Source organism: Lipotes vexillifer, unplaced genomic scaffold, assembly GCF_000442215.2.
Source record: "Lipotes vexillifer unplaced genomic scaffold, Lipotes_vexillifer_v1.1 scaffold58, whole genome shotgun sequence".
Classification (NCBI taxonomy): domain Eukaryota; kingdom Metazoa; phylum Chordata; class Mammalia; order Artiodactyla; family Lipotidae; genus Lipotes; species Lipotes vexillifer.
In genome coordinates this window covers 1,777,191-1,795,852 of record NW_006781997.1, presented here as the reverse complement: position 1 = coordinate 1,795,852, position 18,662 = coordinate 1,777,191, and the positions used below count along the sequence as shown (strand labels likewise).

The 18,662-nt window shown below is 35.2% G+C and overlaps 1 non-coding gene across 1 annotated transcript; it reads right to left on the bottom strand.

Moving 5' to 3' along the window:
* Nucleotides 1-2,389: 2,389 nt before the first annotated feature.
* Nucleotides 2,390-2,462, bottom strand: TRNAG-CCC (transfer RNA glycine (anticodon CCC)). Its single transcript has one exon. It is a non-coding gene; the product is annotated as a tRNA-Gly (tRNA).
* Nucleotides 2,463-18,662: the final 16,200 nt, after the last annotated feature.

The following is an 18,662-nucleotide window of genomic DNA, read 5'->3' as shown; positions in this document are numbered from 1 at the left end:
CATGTCCTGGCTATTGTAAATAGAGCTGCAATGAACATTGTGGTGCCTGACTCTTTTTGAATTATGGTTTTCTCAGGGTATATGCCCAGTAGTGGGATTCCTGGGTGGTACGGTAGTTCTATTTTTAGTTTTTTGAGGAACCTCCATACTGTTCTCCATAGTGGCTGTATCAATTTACATTCCCACCAACAGTACAAGAGGGTTCCTTTTTCTCCACACTCTCTCCAGCATTTATTGTTTCTAGATTTTTTGATGATGGCCATTCTGACTGGTGTGAGGTGATACCTCATTGTAGTTTTGATTTGCATTTCTCTAATGATTAGTGATGTTGAGCATCCTTTCATGTGTTTGTTGGCAATCTGTATATCTTCTTTGGAGAAATGTCTATTTAGGTCTTCTGCCCATTTTTGGATTGGGTTATTTGTTTTTTTGACATTGAGCTGCATGAGCTGCTTGTATATTTTGGAAATTAATCCTTTATCACTTGCTTCACTTGCAAATATTTTCTCCCATCCTGAGGGTTGTCTTTTCATCTTGTTTATGGTTTCCTTGCTTTGCTGTGCAAAAGCTTTTAAGTTTCATTAGGTCCCATTTGTTTATTTTTGTTTTCATTTCCGTTTCTCTAGGAGGTGGGTCAAAAAAGATCTTGCTGTGATTTATGTCATAGAGTGTTCTGCCTGTGTTTTCCTCTAAGAGTTTTATAGTGTCTAGCCTTACATTAAAGAATCCATTTTGAGTTTATTTTTGTGTATGGTGTTAGGGGATGTTCTAATTTCATTCTTTTATGTGTAGCTGTCCAGTTTTCCCAGCACCACTTATTGAAGAGGCTGTCTTTTCTTCATTGTATATTCTTGCCTCCTTTATCAAAAATACAGTGACCATATGTGCATGAGTTTATCTTTGGACTTTCTATCCTGTTCCATTGATCTCTGTTTCTGTTTTTGTGCCAGTACCATACTGTCTTGATTACTGTAACTTTTGTAGTATAGTCTGAAGTCAGGGAGCCTGATTCCTCCAGCTATGTTTTTCTTTCTCAAGATTGCTTTGGCTATTCGGGGTCTTTTGTGTTTCTATACAAATTGTGAAATTTTTTGTTCTAGTTCTGTGAAAAATGCCATTGGTAGTTTGATAGGGATTGCACTGAATCTGTAGATTGCTTTGGGTAGTACAGTCATTTTCAAAATGTTGATTCTTCCAATCCAAGAACGTGGTATATCTCTTCATCTGTTATATCATCTTTAATTTCTTTCATCAGTATCTTACAGTTCTCTGCATAATTGTCTTTTGTCTCCTTAGGTAGGTTTATTCCTAGGTATTTTATTCTTTTTGTTGCAATGGTAAATGGGAGTGTTTCCTTTATTTCTCTTTCAGATTTTTCATCATTAGTCTATAGGAATGCAAGAGATTTCTGTGCATTAATTTTGGATCCTGCTACTTTACCAGATTCATTGGTTAGCTCTAGTAGTTTTCTGGTAGCATATATAGGATACTCTATGTATAGTATCATGTCATCTGTAAACAGTGACAGCTTTACTTCTTCTTTTCTGATTTGGATTCCTTTTATTTCTTTTTCTTCTCTGAGTGCTTTGGCTAAAACTTCCAAAACTATGTGAATAATAGTGGTGATAGTGGGCAACCTTGTCTTGTTACTGATCTTAGTGGAAATGGTTTCAGTTTTTCACCATTGAGAATGATGTTGGCTGTGGGTTTGTCATATGTGGCCTTTATTATGTTGAGGTAAGTTCCCTCTATGCCTACTTTCTGGAGGGTTTTTATCATAAATGGGTGTTGAATTTTGTTGAAAGCTTTCTCTGCATCTATTGGGATGATCATAGGTTTTTCTCCTTCAGTTTGTTAATATGGTTTATCACATTGATTGATTTGCATATATTGAAGAGTCCTTGCATTCCTGGGATAAACCCCACTTGATCATGGTGTATGATCCTTTTAATGTGCTGTTGACTTCTGTTTGCTAGTATTTTGTTGAGGATTTTTGCATCTATGTTCATCAGTGATATTGGCCTGTAGTTTTCTTTTCTTGTGGCATCTTTGGTTTTGGTATCAGCATGATGGTGGCCTCGTAGAATGAGTTTGGGAGTGTTTCTCCCTCTGCTATACTTTGGAAGAGTTTGAGAAGGATAGGTTAAAAACATATGTACTTTGAATTGAAGGAAACTACTGCTATTATTTTGCAAATAAGTAAATATTTGAATTTAATCCATGAATCTTGGATCAGCTACATTTTTGCCCATTGATATCCATTGTAAGCACATTTCTTGTTTTTTAATGTTTATTTATTTATTTAGTTGCACTTGGTCTTAGTTGTGGCAGGCAGCTTCCTTAGTTGTGGCATGTGAACTCTTAGTTGTGACATGCACGTGAGATCTAGTTCCCTGACCAGGGATTGAACCTGGGCCCCCTGCATTGGGAATGCAGAGTCTTATCCACTGCACCAACAGGGAAGTCCCTTGAGCACATTTGTAATGCCAACTTTAAAAATCTTTATATCTGATAACTCAAAAGCTAAGTGTTAGGCACACATCATTTTTTTCAGAAATATCCGAAGATGAAATACTTTGCAGATTATCAGAATAACTAAAATCTCTTTTTTTTCTACCATGTTAACATTTTTATCTCTGATGTGTTGTTTCACTGATACAAAAAAAATCTGTGCAGGGACTTCCCTGGTGGTGCAGTGGTTGACAGTCCACCTGCCGATGCGGGGGACATGGGTTCGAGCCCTGGTCTGGGAGGATCCCACATGCCACGGAGCAACTAGGCCCGTGTGCCACAACTACTGAGCCTGTGCTCTAGAGCCCAAGACCCACAACTACGGACCCTGTATGCCACAACTACTGAAGCCCATGCACCTAGAGCCGCAACTAAAGTGCATGCAGCAATGAAGACCCAACGCAGACAAAAATAAATAAATTAAAAAAAAAATCTGTGCAAATAAACATCCAACTCAATGTTGCTTCACAAACTAACTGGCCCACAGTTTAGATCCCACAGAAATACTGGGTAGAACATTATGAAGAATTTAACATGAGCATAGCAGAAGAGGAATAAACATGACTGTAATTCTCTTGAACTCACTTATTTCTTATTAAAAACAAGTCCCTATTATAGAAGGCAGGAAAAAAGAATGAAAATAACAGGAAATCTAGGCTTTCTGGTTACCGTATATCCGACGGGTTGGCCACCATTAGCTAAGTGAAAGTGTATCTCTGGAGATAACAAGAAAACTGAAAATGGACAATTGTGCCTTGAGGAGCTATTGTTGACTTGAGCATAGATATCTAAATCATTATGCAATTGCTGGTGATCCCATATACATATGTTGATTTCCTCTCACACACAGTGCAGGCTTATCTAGAATGGACTTAATTCTGGCAGTAAACGAAAGAGTCATCCTATTATTAATTATGACAACAAATTTATAATTATTTGAATGTTTACTGTGTGTGAGGCTATGAGTTAAAAATTTTTTGTAATTATCCTGTTTTATTCTTCAAAACTCCAGTGTGTTTAGTACTATCATTATCTCCATTTTTCAGATGAGGCAACTAAAATTTAAGGATGATAAGTAACTTATCCAAGTTTATATATCCAGGAAGTGGTATCGGTGGTTCTTTTTTTTTTTTTTAATATTTATTTATTTGGCTGTGCTGGGTCTAGTTGCAGCATGTGGGATCTTTGTTGCCGTGTGCAGCACCTTTGTTGGGGCATGCGGTATCTTTTAGTTGCAGCATGTGGATTCTTAGTTGTGGCATGCATGTGGGATCTAGTTCCCTGACCAGCTATCAAACCCGGCCCCCTGCACTGGGAGCACAGAATCTTAACCACTGGACCATCAGGCAGGTCTGGGTGAGTCCAAAGCCAATTTTTTTAATCAATATAGTATATTGTTTGAATATTAGATTGAAACTGTGTCAGAAAGATCAAAGAGAATAAGCCTTCTAGGATCACAAGATGTGCTTTTGGCTACATTGTATTCCCTGATTCATTGTATTTGGGTGTTTTATCTCTCTAAAATTACAAAACTCCTCTAGGGCAGAAAAGTGTGAGTCCTTCCCTTTATCCCACCAAAGGGCTAGCACAGTTGGGGAGCAACATGCTTTGGTTGTTCCATTGGTAAATTTTATTTTCTAATATTTGATTTATAAGTACTCCCACAACATTTTAAAAAATGTAGCGGTGTGAGAATCCAAGTGAAGTGGATGAACACACTGACTGTACAAACAGCAATTTTCAAAATAATATTTCTTCAAGATTGAGGAAGAGGATGGATAGTGAAATTATTTTTTTCCTCCTGTTTTTGTTCCTAAACAACCTCTGTTCACAATTCAAGTATCAATTGTTAAAATAATTAACTAAGGAAGCCATTAGACTGAAGGGGCTCTAATGCCTTGGTAGCCCACAAGCAAACCAAAAATTGAGCCAGAGTCCATGCACTAGAATGTAAGAAAATGAAACTCAAGAACAACCAGTCATAAACAACGAACTAGGCTTTACAACATAAGGCAACTGCTTAAGCTATAACCAATCAAAGAATTGATTTGCTTTGCTTCACTGACTTCTCTATAAAAACCTTGCCTCTATCTCCTCTTAGTGGAACACTCCTTCACCTTTGGTTTCATGCTGCCAGGTTCCAATCCATGTAAGCTCCAATAAACAGTTGAATATTTTGATGTGCCTCATTTTACCTTTTAACATAGTTTTCTGCCCCTTCTTCCCTACAGTGACTTTGTACAAAAAAGAAATTAGATCAGAGGAAGACAAGGGACAAAAAGGGAAATGATGTTTACCACTTACTAATAACAAAGAGAATAAAAATAAAACCTTCCAAAAATGAGGGCTTGGGAAGATATTTCATCTCTTTCAAATTTCAGTGTAAAAATTGTTCATAAATAATTTCTTTTTCATTGTATGATTATCTAAACATAAATGCATTTCCACTAATAAGAGATGCTCAATAATCACATTTCTATAACTTAGTTCAGGTCTATCTTCTCTCCTCTCTAATTTCACTAATTCTAGCTTCATCAGCTTTACTCTTGTTACCATATGGTTCCCAGTAAAAAAGTAAAAAGTAGAATATATTTCATTTCCTATAAAAGCAAATGTTACAAAAGAATTTAAGGAAATGACTTTGGTAGCAACACATAAAGCTTTTGCTCCTAAATGACAAGAGAGCTGTAGGAAAATTGGAGAGGTATTGTACAACAAACACAGTAATTGTTTTTTCTGTGAGATTGGAAATCTTGCTATCATGTTTATTTGCCAACTGTTTTCCTTGACAAACTAAACTTATTTTATTTGGATGAATATGTTGTCCAGAATTGTACCAGTGACATGACTTGAATTATCTCTGTCAATAAAAACCATTAGTTGACAGATACTTTCAGAAGGTGAGATATATAACTTTACATAAACTGTGTCATGAGGAAATTTATCTTTTTTCAACAGTATTTTTAAAACCTCTGCATAGATATTTCCCCATGAAAGAAGGAGCCAAAGGAAAGTTGATATATTTCTAATTATTCATTCCTAATGATAAAATATATACATTTGTTAATTACAGTTCTTCTGGGAGGGAAAATCCACCTTTTATAGTTCACTATGGAAAAATTATTCTATAATTTATATAGAACTAACATTTTAAAATTAAACAAATACATATAGCATTTTAAAATTACTTAAAACCAATTGATAACATATTTCAAAAGAAAATGACATTTTGAGTTATTAGTGATAAATTTCTTGGCTCCAGAAACTGTTATTCCAGTCTTAGATGCATCATATCCAATCTTTATCTATAAAATATAATTTGAAAAATCTTATGGTTATCTGGCTACTTTTCTAAAACTTCTTTTTTATCTGTCTTAATTCCTAGATCAGCAGTAATGAGCATACATCAGGAAGCTAATACCTACCTATCGATGGATTAAGTTAAATCATTACAGTCCAAAAATTTTATTGTGCTTTAAGTTAGCTAGTCTTCTGATAATAAACCATTTACCTATTTTATGTTCTTAGTCTTTTGACATTAGACACTTTAATTTTTACTTCAACGATGGTAATAGAAGCAAGAAATCATTTACTAGCAACGTACAGAGACATGAAATTATATAATAAATATAAAAGTATATTTGATAGAAAATATTTGTCATCTTTTAATTCTGTTGAAAGTTTTAGAATTATTAAATTTATTGCTTAGCATGTTTTGTTTACATTTTTTGGTATACTCATATCAGAAACATGAAGTGTATTTAGATTTTACTGTTTTTAACAAGGAATCCCTAAATTTGTATGCCTTAAAGTAATACAATTTTGATTTTTGTTCAACTATATTTCCTCACAAATTGAGAGGAACAGTTACTCATTAATTACTAAAAAATACAGACAGATGGAGTATCCACCATCTTGGATGTTTCCCTCTCTGTGTCAAAGGGTCTCACACAGGCAATTAAATATCAGGCCTGAACACTGTGGTACATGACTCTTTTGCAGCAGTATTTACAATAGCCAGGACATGGAAGCAACCTAAGTGTCCATCAACAGATGAATGGTAAAGAAGATGCAGCACATATATACAATGGAATATTACTCAGCCGTGAAAAGATACGAAATTGAGTTACTTTTAGTGAGGTGGATGGACTAGAATCTGTCATACAGAGTAAAGTAAGTCAGTAAGAGAAAAAGAAATACCTTATGCTAACACATATATATGGAATCTAAAAAAAAAAAGGGGGGGAGTTCTGAAGAACCTAGGGGCAGGACAGGAATAAAGATGCAGACGTAGAGAATGAACTTGAGGACACAGAGAGGGGGAATGGTAAGCTGGGAAGAAGTGGGAGAGTTGCATGGACATATATACACTACCAAATGTAAAACCGGTAGCTAGTGGGAAGCAGCCACATAGCACAGGGAGATCAGCTCAGTGCTTTGTGACCACCTAGACTCATGGGATAGGGAGGATGGGAGGGAGATGCAAAAGGGAGGAGATATGGCCAGATATGTATATGTATAGCTGATTCAGTTTGTTAAAATCAGAAACTAACACAGCATTGTAAAGCCATTATACTCCAATAAAGATGTTAAAAACAAAGTAATTAATATCAGGCCTGAAAATGAGATACAAGATTTATTTACCAGAACTACATGGAAATCCCAAACACTTACAAAGGAGAATGAAAAAGCAATCCTACCATGTTTCGTGGAAGATATAGAGCTGTAATTACTTTTTGAGCAGCAAAATGGCTGTTACGTTGTTTGTTATGGTTTTTGGTTGCAATGACATTTTATATATATTGTAATTGAGTATAGTATAGTGGCTAAAAGTGCATATTCTAGACCTGGAATGCTCAATTTTAAATCCTGGCTCTGCCTTTTAATTAGCTGTAAGTTGAGCAAGTTACTTAGATTCTGTGTTCTTTAGTTTTCTCATCTGGGTATGTTGGTATCTTCCATAAAGTGTCATTCTAAATGTTAAATATAGTAATATGTGTAAAACACTTAGAACAGTGACTGGCATAGAAACTGTTAAAATGTTGGCGTATAAGCTCAATATAATGCTGTAAAATCACTTCTCAGTGTCATTGTAGATAGGATTTATGTATTTCATGTCTATGTATGTGAGTGCTTTAGGATTAATTGGATTAGATCTAAGATCAAATATACTTGATGTATAGTTAAATGAACTGTCTTCTTTTCCCTGACTTTATGTGTATCTACAAATTCACAGGAATATCTGAAGGAAAGAATCTCAACTGGGACGAAGCATGGGCTGTGTCTTATATCAGCAAAAAAAGCCTGGAAAACCTGACTGACAGAGGTAAGTGCAAGTAAGGACGAGGATGGGTAAGTCCAGGCCTGGCCTAGCTGCAATGTTGCTCTCACAGTTTCTGGAAGGAGACTGCAATGAGTGAGAAGTGAGGACCCCTCTTTCTGTTGCAAAGGTGGTGGGTAGGCTCCTGGTTCTGTCTTCCGTGGCAATAATTCCCAAAGCAGTGGCAGCAGAAACTCTGATTGGCAATAATGAGGAATTTTCTCTTACTGAATTTAGATGGTTCATAAGGAGAATATTCACAAAATTACTACGGAATTATCGGTAGTGATCTAGTTTTGAAAATGCCTTAAGTCTGTAAAATCTTCTTAGGCATATTCTTAGTGTGTACAATTCTTCACCTAGCAGGAAATTTATTTTTTCATCAAAATTAATGACTGGGTCACAACATGGATAATTATACTTGGTAATACCATTACAAAAGTAAGAATAACTATGAAGTAATGGTACTAGAGTTCTGAAGTTCATAAAATAATACTGTAGGCATTTCTTTTAAAAAGTGTTTTTTAAGTATAAGCAGAATTAATTCCAAACCTGATCTCTTTAAAAGTTATCAATTGCTTGAAAATATGGGTATGATGATATGATGGTAGTTTCATTTAAATATAATTTACATATATAATTATGTAGATTTGTTCATCAATTGTACATTTATTAACTTAATTATGATTTACTGAATAATACTAAAGGGACTAAATATCTTGGTTTGGTATAATTAAGCCCACACAGGTCTAACAAGTCACAGTATATATTCTGTAAATATACAGGTTTTATTGGGAAAAAAATCACATAGTGGAAAGAGAAGGACATGGTTACTAGGTATTTAGTATCTTTGACTAGGTCATCTGAAAAGAAGTTCTTGTGGTTCATTTTGTAACTAAGTCCCTAGGCCAGCTGTGAGCATATGTTGGCACTGATATGAATATTTAGTGTCACTTCCCTCTAAATCTCTAAATAGGACAGTATTGATAAGGAAAAAACAGCACAAGGAAGTAAAAAAAATCTGATCAATTGATCCATTGTGATACTCAATCAGGACTCCTGTGAACACTCTAGATGAGGTGAAAGGATCCAGCTGCTCTCATTCCTAGTTTCCAGGATTAAACTGGGCCAGCTCTATGCTGCCAAATGTGGAGCTGCTTAGAGCTTAGAGCCCTAAGTGAGGGGGACTCTTTCTTCCTCCTATTCTAATTTCTTACAAAATATGTTAGAAATACCTAATACATATGATTTAAACAGAGCAAGGTTTAGACACCAAGGTATCTGAGTATGAAGGCCAAGTATACATGAAGATGTCAGGGCTTAAATGAATTTGAGCTTATATACAATGACCTTCGGTGAAGCTGGAAACAAGCCTGTAAGCAAAAAGAGCTTTCCCACCTCTTACACACTACCCAGTCTCCTAGAAAGTTGATCTTAGCTGCAGATTCTCCCCTTGGACCTTTAGAGAAATAAAAACTACAAATGTCCAGTAAATATACTGGAGTCTCTTATGACCATCTGCTTGTCTTGATACATATATTTCAAGTCATGTCTATTTAATCGAAATACATCAGATCTGGTTTTTAAAAAGTCAATCATAATGATCCCAGAAATCCAAATCTATGGTCAGGCTTCCCGATTCATCAAAATGGGTCCTTCTTTGCAAATCAGTGAGCAAAATAAAAGCTGTTATATGGTCCATAGTTTTAATATATGAATATTCAACTCCTCACACTAATACTCATACATCAGTTGAGGTCACATTTGCCACACATTCTTTTAAAATTTGGTTTTAGTGCTTTTATGATTTTTGAAGATTGATTAAATGACATTTAATGATTGTGGATCTGACTTGCAGATTTATTTTAGGAACCAGGAATAAGGAAGCCTCAGATCTATTAAATTTAACTAAAGTGCAGACAAAATTCCCAAATGAGCATCATAATGGATCTCATGTACATATATTTTAAATGACTGGGCTATTTTTTTCTTATCCATACCAATTTTGTGATATTTAGAAGGCACCAACTGTAAGAGACCAATATCAAAGCAAACAGGCATTTGCAGCTGGCCTAAGAAGCCACAAAATGTGCAGCAAGAACTTGTTCAGTTGACTGAGTCAAAGCTACTAAATACAGAGTCCTAGGCCATGGGTTAAGACCCAAATTTTAATATTGAACAATCCAAGCAGATGCTTGAATTTGATAGTTTTTGAAAGAATTTTTCCTTTTCATATGAATATCTAGTACAATCAAAAATGTACAAATGCATGTATAGAGAAATAGTTGTGAGGCATGCTTATTAGAAACATATGTATATATGTATATGTATTTAGAGTGGCATTAAGATCACTCAAAACTAATGAGATGAAATCAGAGAAAGATAATTTCAAACTTCTGTTAAAAGCATTTGAATATAAATGAGAAGGAAATAAAATCATACTCCCTAAAGAATGATCCTTCCTTTTAATTTATTAATGTATATACTCATCCATTTATTCTTTCAGTCAAGCAATATTTAATGAGTGCTGAGTTGCAAAAATCAACATAATGTTAAGCTGAGCTTTGAGTTGCTCTTAATAGTCATCAAACCTTGGGCTAGTGGCAAGTATACTTTCAAATAATGAAATCAGGAATGTCTTTAAATTTAGAGAGTAAGTTCTTGGTGGCGGATAAGAGCTTTGGATTTTGAGCCAATCATGACCCTGGGCATAAAATTCAAGTAGTGTAGCTGTGGCTTTTTTTTTTCTCAGCAATGCCTTTCTGTTTATCCAGTATGTAGGAGAGGAAGTTTACATTATTGTACTCACACAGTAACACCCTGCATAGTGAAACACATGCCCTTGAATACAAACTTTTAAAGAACTCTTGGGAAAACTTAGTGTTTAATTTTACCCTTATCTTTTTTCTCTGTCACTTGGCTACTACATAGATTTTGGTGATTTTTATATTTTATTCTCATTTTTAATAGAGAATTTTAGGTTACTGATTTAGGATTATTTCTTTTCTAATGTAAGTATTTGAAAGCTACAAGTCTCTCTATGCATGGCTTTATCTATGTGGTAGTTTGAAATGTTACCAGATTCTAAAGATTTCAAACATGGCTTCTGTTAGTTAACCTGTTTGATACAAATATAATTGAACAATCTCTGTTAACAGTTAAAAATAAAAATTAAGACTAGACAAGCTAAAGAACTAGTACTCAGAGCGTGGCTGAGAGGCACTCCAGCTTACCCATGCACACATTTTCTAGTGATCACCGGAAAGTCCTCTTTCACCTTGAGGCGCAACAAAGGTATGGTTCTCACTCCCAGTACATCCAACAGCCTGAAGAGGGCTTCACAAACACTCTAAAACTTTTTTTTCCTCCTCTTTTCCTCCTTTCTATTTTGTTCAGCCTCTTGAACTTTACAACTCTCAGGAACCAATCTTTTTTTGGCAGAAAGCTGCATGAGTGATAATCCAACTGAGCAGTGTCATCCACCTGAAGGATGACACTGGAAATTGCATGATTTGTTAAGGAAGGAAATTGTCACATTCTGAACAGTGTTTCACTATGAGTCCAAGCCCAAGGACATCTTCACTCATACCGTTCCTCTCACACCCACCCCAAATTATACTGCTCATGAACTTCAAGTCATGAATGCTCATGTAGCTATAGTGCAAAAGGGCGATTTATTTAATTAATGTTCTCAATAAAGTCTTAAAGGTGAAAAAATGCTATAAGTTGTTGGAGATAATTTGTTGGGTTCTATTGTACATTAATGTTATTTATTAACGAATTGCCGCTAGTGTTTAACATTTTCTTAGTTCTAAATATAGATAATTTCACTCTAACTCATAAAATAGGAACTTTATAAACCAAGTAAATTAAAGTTTTATTATTTTCAGTATAAAAAATTTTTCAAAATTATTTGAAAGCGGATTTTCAGTAGGGAAGGTGTTTGAGCAGCAAAATGGCTGTTACGTTGTTTGTTATGGTTTTTGGTTGCAATGGCATATGATTAACCATTTGGCAAAAAGCCTAACGCAAGGAGAATTTTAATACTGAAATATTAACTTCATGAAACTATTAAAATATTTCAAAAATAAATTAGATATACACACTTTTAAGGGAGCTGTTTATTGTGAAACAAGAGGTACATATTTTTCTGGAAAAAGCAGTGGAATGGGAAAAATTAATTTTTGGCAAATTATGGATGTCCTGATAGTCTCTGACAGTCCTTATTTATAAATGAAGAACTTGTTGCTAAGGTATCTTCCAGTCATAAAATTACAGTTTTATTTTTAAATAGAAATTTCAATATTCCTAATTCAATATTTCAATATTGAATTAAATAGAATATTTAATAGAATATTTAATAGAATATTAAATAGAAATTTCAATATTCCTAATTCATAAGAATATTGAATGTTATAGATATAAATTTAAATCTTGTTTAAATGTGATGTAAACTTTGAAGACACTGTTGAATAAATAATTTCTTTTATATTATACTTGAATTCTAGTTTGAATTGTCTATATTCATATAACTTAGTTTTGTATTAATATTTTCATAATTTCAAAGCCCTAGAAGAAAAATCATATTCAGTGATATCTCCCTCAAGGTAGATATATATATATGTATAATTTAATATATATATGAGTAAATAGACGTCTAATACATCATTTTAATTTATCTGTTTTTTTTTCTTCCTGGCTGCTGTGGGAATTATAACGTGCATTTATTCATCATAATTCTGGGTCAGATTAGTACTAACTTAATTCCGGTAAATATAAAGGCATTGTAGCCATTCAGAAAATGTAAGTTTCTCCTACCCACCTTAAAAAGTATAATCTTGGGGGGTTTCGGGCCCTTTCTGTTCTTTCTTGTTTCATCTTTTGCCATCTTAGCTACCACAGCAAAAAGAAACCAAGGGATCCATTGAGCTAGGATTAGATTTATCATTTTTCAATTTTGTTGGTAAATTTTACCTCTCATAACAGATCACAGCTCACCTTCTATTTCACATATGGGTGATTCCAAAGCCATCCAGGCATCAGGGCTTCAGCAACCCCACCTCTCCCTCTTTCTTTTCCCCAAACAACGCATTAGTCATGTTTCTGTGAATGGAGGTCGTTTTAACAAATTCCATCATTGCTACTACTTGGATTGCGAGTCCCAAGGCCACTCACATATTTGGTGATTTGCTAGACGGACTCAGGGGACTCGAAGGCTATTATACTCATGGCTATGAAATACTACAGAGAATGAATACACAACAGGATTAGCAAGGGGAAAAAGACACATCTCGCAGAGACTGAATGAATCCCACCACAGGTTTCCTATGTGCTCCTCAAAGGGACGACAGAACACACACCTTCCTCCACCAGTGAAATGTACATGACTTCTGCACAGGAAAGTCTGTTTGAGACTCAGAGTCCAAGCTTTTATTAGGGGCTGGTCACATAGGCACTCTGCCTAGCCACAGCTACCAAACTTTGATATTCCCAGAAGGAAAGCATTTGTTCACCATAAATCACATTGCCTGTACAAACAGTCTACACAGAGCAGTACAGAGACTTGATCAGTTTACAGAACATTTCAAAGCCAAATCTCCTGAAGCCAGCCAACCGCCAGCTCTGCAAACAAGCCCTTCTAAGGATCAGTCCTGCTATGTTAGCTCTGTCCTGAATGTCCTAACATGCTGTCATTACTCAATTTCCATTTGATTCTGTTTTTAATGCATGTTGTCCTATTACACTCTCCCAATAATTTACTGAGACACATATTGTTATTCCCCTTCTACTTTTCTGATGAGAAAACTGAGAATCAGAGAGAGAAAATTAATTTCAAAAGGTCATATAAGTAGGAAGAGGTAGCAAGGTTTGACTTTGAAGTCAAGATTTTACTCATTAAATAAACCCTCATCGTATGTCTTCAAAAAATATTTACTGAGGGGCTTCCCTGGTGGTGCAGTGGTTGAGAGTCCGCCTGCCGATGCAGGGGACACAGGTTCGTGCCCCGGTCTGGGAAGATCCCGCGTGCCGCGGAGCGGCTGGGCCCGTGAGCCATGGCCGTTGAGCCTGGGCGTCTGGAGCCTGTGCTCTGCAACGGGAGAGGCCACAACGGTGAGAGGCCCACGTACTGAAAAAAAAAAAAAAAAAAATTTACTGAATGAGCAGATATCAAATGACTTGAGACTGAAGGTACCATATTATTTAATATAACTGTATATGTCTAGAACCCTGTATTCTTACTGTAACTCTGTGAATTAAGGCAAAACTTATTATTCCCATTAGAAGAGGAAAATCAAGAGCTGAAGTATATAGAAATATATAGCTACTGATTACCACTTAGAATTTAAATAAACTTCCTAACTCATTCCATGCTTTCTTTCTACACCAAGAAATATGTGTTTCTCATTACAACTATGTTTTTTAAATGCTCTAGTTAATATGCCCAAGCACTGTCAGAGACAGGAAAACTGCTTGCAATTTTGGAAAGAGATAAAGCTCAAAGGATTAAATATAAGTTATAATCATTTTTAGAATGCAGCTCAGTTGAGTAGGAAGGCTTCTCTAGACTGTTCTTCAGGGATAGACATTAATCCAGCACACAGTAATTTGCTCACACATCACATCAAGGCAGAGCCACTAATGTGTGGCAAGCTTGAATTTCAGGGTTCTCACAGAAACAAGTTCGTTCAGACAATACTCTTTTTAATTTTTTCATTGTAATACTAAATGCTGATGTTTGTGCAGAAAACTATAAAGAAAAAGAAAAATGTTGGCGATTAGTCCAACAATTAATGTAATTTGGAAGAGCAAAATATGGTGTACAAAATAATTTTCTTTACAATCCTTAAAATAATCACAAATATTTGTCCCTAAAAGGGAAGAACTAGAAATTCAGACATTATCATGGAGGTAACTAAAGCATTTCTTTTAGTCAGTTGAGAATGTACAAGGAGTGTGCTTTAAGAGCTTAAGTTTCAAAAAATGTTGATATAAATTTTTTCCGGTCTTTCTCTCTCCCCTGATGTTAGCAGATTATCATAGTTAGTACAGATTTTAATATTTATTGTTAGTCTTTTAAACTAATAAGGGAACTCTAAATTAACACAAGGTGTATGTACTGAGTGCCTACTATCAATTATAAAGCTTTCTAGGTGGTTTAAAGTATAGCTAGGGCTGAGAACTATTGAATTAGAGAATGCCCATTCTGTTGTTTACATAACCTTTTTCAGTTAACAATTGTGATACATTTCTACATCAACGATACCAAATGTGCATTTTCTATAGCTAGATAGCAGTCCATATAAAATTAAATATATTATAATTTTGAAGAATACAAGGCATACTTTTGTATAGATGTCTTTTTTTTTAATCAGGTACTTCTTGTTTATTATTGGTAAATGTATATATGTCTTTATTTTTTTAACATCTTTATTGGAGTATAATTGCTTTATAATGGTGTGTTAGTTTCTGCTTTATAACAAAGTGAATCAGCTATACATATACATATATCACCATATCTCCTCCCTCTTGTGTCTCCCTCCCACCCTCCCTATCCCACCCCTCTAGGTGGTCACAAAGCACCAAGCTGATCTCCCTGTGCTATGCGGCTGCTTCCCACTAGCTATCTGTTTTATATTTGGTAGTGTATATATGTCCATGCCACTCTCTCACTTTGTCACAGCTTACACTTCCCCCTCCCCATGTCCTCAAGTCCATTCTCTAGTAGGTCTGTGCCTTTATTCCCATCTTGCCCCTAGGTTCTTCATGACCTTTTTTTGTTTTTCCTTAGATTCCTTATATATGTGTTAGCATATGGTATTTGTTTTTCTCTTTCTGACTTACTTCACTCTGTATGACAGACTCTAGGTCCATCCACCTCACAACAAATAACTCAATTTCATTTCTTTTTATGACTGAGTAATATTCCATTGTATATATATATTCCACATCTTCTTTATCTATTCATCTGTTGATGGAAGATGTCTTTAAATACCAATTTAAATTCCAACATGACATTTTACACAGAGAATTAGAAGACTGAAGATTTCATTTTAGTATACATAGTAATAAAAAATATTCTTGTTGGAAAATATAATATTTTTCAATTCAAAGGCAACTAGTCTCATAGTTGGCAGGAAAAGAAACCTAAGCTTGTAAAATTAGCTAAGAGATCAGTTTGTTCATCACAAAGTCCTGAAAGGCAGTGTAATTGTCTTTGTAAATGTTATTATATTGATTAAAATTTTCATCTAAGTTCTTTGGTTTGGCTTACAAATGCTCTTTACACACTAGCCTCTCATGTGTTCTGACTCAGTGTTTGAGGCAGCCATGCTCTTTCATGATTCCATAACTTCTAGTTACTTTATCTTCCAGAAATCTCCTTCCTCTATTCCTACTCATCTCTTAAGACTCAATTTAAATTGGGGTCTTAACACCCCATAGTTTTTCCTTCATACTTTCTAATCTGGACCTAACGTTGCATCTCAACATATTGAAAAATATATTTTAATGTATTGTAATCTGATTATAAATCTATCTAATGTAATAGTTTGTGATCTCCTCCAAGCAAATAAGTTCTGTATTATTCATTTTTACATCATGTAAACCAAGCCTAATTCTTCAGATATTTATACAAGTTGCTTGGGTAATTACATACATACTCCCTCTTCTGTAAAGAGATTGAATTCAGAGTTTACACAGTTTCACATATGGTTACTGTTGGAAACATTGTTTAGCTGAGTGATTCCACAAACTAAGCAGCACACTGGAATCACTTCTTTGATATAAGGCCCTGTGCCTAGAGAGTCTGAGTCAGTAGACTATCCACAGGCCTAGGAATCTGTATTTCAACACAGATATCTGGAAATTCTCATGCAGTGACCTTCAGGAACAATGGTTGAGAATGCTGATACGAAAACCACCAATTAATTCATGCTGTCTTCCCTTTCATTTGTTGATTCATTATATACTTATTGAGTCTTGCACTTGCAAGGTGTTAGGGGGTTTAATTGGTGGACAAAAGAGCCCTGTGCTTACCCTCAGGGAGATGACCGTCTTGTGGAAGTAACAGATTCCAAGTATTGTATCAATACAAATATAATTATAATTGGGAGTGATAAGTACTATGAAATAAAATGAGTCCTAACCAACGTTTTCAAAGAGCAAGAAAAGCTTTTCAGAAAAATGGTATTTAAGAAAAGACCATATAAAAATGAATGGAAGCTAATTATGTAAAGAAGGCACAGGAAGAAATTAGGTGACAAAAATCATTTTAGGTAGAAGGGAATTCTTCTACACTCTGAGGAAGCAAGACGGAGCTTGCCACTTTGAGAAATCCAAACACCCTTGTGACTGGATCAATGGAGATTTGTGCAGGGTAAGTTTAGAGTGTCTATGGGGAGGGGTGAGGAGTCATTCAGTCTGGAAGTCAGGTTAGGGATTTTGATCGTCATTTCAAAAATAATAGGAAGGATTTTAAAGGTTTAAGCAAGACATTCACATGATGAAACTTAGATTTTAAAAGAACGCCAACTTCTGTGTGAAAACTCAGTGGGCTTGGGGTGGAGGGTGGCTATAGTTGGGGACAACAAAGAGAGCAGGCAGGTCAGTAGAAGTTTGGTATAAAAATCCAGTGGAGGAGTAATGATAGCTTAGCCCACAGTGGCAGCCAGAGGCAGAGACAAGTGGACTTTGTCAAGACATATCAGGAATTAAGGAGTGCTTTTTGGTCCCTCAAAAATAAATTTGTTTCCTAATGTCTTTAGAATGGGATAAATGGTTTGCCTCATGTAGTAGAGGGTTTAGGACACAAGGTGGCTAAACATTATTAAGATGTGTACAGGGCATTGCACTCTTAGAAGAGGCAATAACTTGAAATGGAAAACATGAATGCTTTGGATTCAGAGAACTCATGCTCTGGCTCTCCCGTCAACTTGTCCCTTAAGTAAATCTCTCATGCTCTTTGTTCCTCAATTCCTCATATGGAAAATTGGAACAGTCTTGAGGAAATCCAAGTTCTGGTATGGTTTCACAGTATGAGACTCTTTCTTAATTTTTCTGGAAGGGCTTGGTGGATCTACAGTGCTATTTGATTATGATTTAGAAAACCAACTTTAAGACTTGATACTCAAATAAAATTTCCAGAAATTCCACTTGATAATGCTACCATAAAACATGAATAATATCTTCGTTTTTGGTTTTCAGGCAACATCTTTGCCACATTTTGTGATTCATTTCTTTGAAATATTTTAGAGTGAAACTTGCAACAATCCCCATCAGAATTCCTCCTCTTAAAATTAGGCTTCAGGCTCAATGATAGCAATGTAATTACTTCTAGTTTTAATTAAAATATAGCTGATAAGAAGTAACTATTAAAATGATAGTTTAATTTAATGGAGCTGTACATTTTACTTCAAGTGCTACAGTCCTTAACTTCTTGGAAATGATTGGTAGGGATAAGCCTTAACCCACAAATGTTTTCCACAAGGATTCCCAGCTTCTTTAAGAATTAAACAGCTATCCATTTTTTAAACAATTTATTCATTCATTTGATTCACATTTATTGATTGTCTACTACATGCCACATATAAGTTTGGTGCCCTAGAAGACATTATTTGGGGGAATGTTGTCAGGGAATATTTACCAGAAGGTGTGGCATTTAGGATAAGACTGGAAAATATTAGTTTCTCAGGGCTGCTGTAACAAAGTACCAAAAATAACAGATGGCTTACAATAACAGAAACTTACTGTTCACAGTCTGGAGGCTAGAAGTCTGAAATCAAGGTGTCAACAGGGCCATGAGAATCCTTCCTTGCCTCTTCTAGCTTCTGGT